The sequence below is a fragment of the Lipotes vexillifer genome, unplaced genomic scaffold (genome assembly GCF_000442215.2).
Source record: "Lipotes vexillifer unplaced genomic scaffold, Lipotes_vexillifer_v1.1 scaffold312, whole genome shotgun sequence".
In the NCBI taxonomy this organism is placed as follows: Eukaryota; Metazoa; Chordata; class Mammalia; order Artiodactyla; family Lipotidae; genus Lipotes; species Lipotes vexillifer.
This window is the reverse complement of record NW_006789251.1, coordinates 510,163-512,626: the sequence shown is the minus strand read 5'-3', so window position 1 is coordinate 512,626 and position 2,464 is coordinate 510,163.

Sequence of the window (2,464 nt, the reverse complement as noted above, 5' to 3'; positions counted from 1 at the left end):
AAGAGTCCCGTTTTCAGTGTGATGGAGTTTAATAGGGTCTAGTCTATCTTGGATTCTTTCCTGGTATTGAGGTTTCTTGGTTAAGGTAACCTTACTTATCTTCTTTGTGGTATGTGCCTTTATCAGACTTATAGTTCACTGCCTCACGGGACAGAACACTGACAAAGCTGCATTGAATGTTTCAAGTTGATGGCTGGGGAATAGAGGCTATTTCACAATGAATGCCACACTCACAAATTAGGAAATATATAAATAATGAACTAAGATTGGAAAGGACCTGACATGGGTGTATGATTGGATATTGGTATATGGAAACTAAGAAATTCAGAAGAAGTGGGGGAAATATTTCCAGTGTCTATTACTAAAATCTAGTGAGCTGAAAAAAAAAAAAATCAAGTGTCTGTGAGAGAGAGAGAGAGAGAGAGAGAGAGAGAGAGAGAGAGAGAGAGTGTGTGTGTGTGTGTGTGTGTGTGTGTGTGTGTGAAAGCAAGCATCTTTTGAAGTTCACATACTTAGGAAGTTGGTGGCTTTGAGGGAAACATTAGCTGGGTGTTGGTGACCTATTAATTGATTATGAGCAAACAGAGAGGAAAGTAGATAATGTTAGAAGAAAATTCCTCTTCTTGTGTGATACGCCAAGACATCTGGCAGATGTTATGTTGGGCCCTAAGGAATGGACAGTTTAATTTTAGCCCTAGCAAGGAAATGGGAAGTTCTAAGCTCTTTTAATAGCACAAGTCTTAGTTTGGGGAAGGTTGCTTAAAAAAATAAGAGAGGAAAAGAAAAGAGGCATTGATTGTATTGTGAAAGAACTCCGGGGAACATTGGAATTAAGCTGAGATTTTGGGGGTTATGGACAAATATATTATTTCCCAAGTAGAAATTAACATAAAAATCATTTAAAAATTGACTACTTGGTAACACCCTAAGTGGTGAATATTAAGTATCTGATAGTCACCTTTCAGAACTTTTCATTGAGAAGCTAGTTTTTTTGTGCCTTAGGAGAGATCATCTCCTTCACATCTGCCCTTCCCCCTGCATTGTACTGAGGAGGAAACTGGCACAGAGACGTGAGGTGACTTGCACAGGTCAGAAAGTTCATTTGTAATAAAGCCAGGCCTAGAACTCAGGTCGGCTGACTCCCAGTCCAGTGCCCTTTCCACTGCCCTACTGCCCATGATTGTAGCGGTTTGTGAAACACCAGCTCTCCTCTCCAGAGTGCAAGGCTGTCTGAGAAACCCTGAAATCATACGCTAGTGGGGCAGGAGTATTGATTTTTGTTAGCTGAGTGTAGCATGTTGGGGAGCCTGGGGCTGAGCATGGTCATTCATAGAAGTGATACGCGCCAGAGGCCAGTTCTGTTCGTGGGACTTTTAGCTCTTGGGTCTGTAGCTGTGATTTTCTTCTAATTGTCCTCCTCTCTGTAGTTCTCAGTCCAGGGCTGGGGAGTCCTTTTCAAATGCCCTTCTTTGGAAGTTTGTCTGGGTCTACTGCAACTTACCAGAGTGCCCACAATTGGACTCCGAGGATCTGTTTTGCAACCTGGTACGGATTTCAATTGGCTTCTTGCAGAGATGCCATTTTGTAATACTGATGAATGGCCAAGAGAGTGAAATCCAGTCTAAAACGATGACTGGTGGCTTCCCAGTGTTCCAGGCTCATCCAAGAATGTGCCCTCTATGTATCTTCTTGAGGCCCAGTTCTCTCTTGCAGACCCATGGCTAGCTATTTCCCATGCCCCAGTAGACCTGAAGCCATCCTTAAAAATGCCGTTTGAACAGCACGTGCAACATTTAGCCACGAGAGAGGGATGGGACAGTACTTGAAGGGTGATGACAGGTTTCCATTTCTGGTTCCTCTTAGACAAGTGAGAGTAACTTTGTAATGAAGAGTGATGTTTGGAAGTTTCCACATTTTCTAACCTTCCAAACAAAAAGCATGAATTCTTAATCCAGGAGGCAGTCTGGAGAAGGTAGGGCTGGATGTGGACTTCTGGCAGAAACACAGTTAACGCTATAAACAGTTGGACCTCAGTGTGGCATTCCTCCAGATGAGTTGACTGTCGAAAATAAAATGTTCCAGAAGAACTGGGAGAACAGGAAAGAAGTTAAAACAGCATGGTGCATGCCAGTACCTCAGTGTGGCATTCCTCCAGATGAGTTGACTGTCGAAAATAAAATGTTCCAGAAGAACTGGGAGAACAGGAAAGAAGTTAAAACAGCATGGTTTGCATGCCAGTACTGAGGAAAAAAAAAAAAAAAAAAAAGTGGGGGGGGGCATTGGAGAGAAGATAATCCTAAATGGAACTGTCTCTGGGATTTATAAAACCTAGGAGGAGAAGTTTGCAAGTGAAGGAAAATGGGTTTTTATGAGTTTAGGTTGCATTGACAGTTTCTTAGGAAGCTCTTTTGAATCTTTTGTCCCCTTGAACTTTGTATCTGGAGAACTGCACACACTGAGCAAT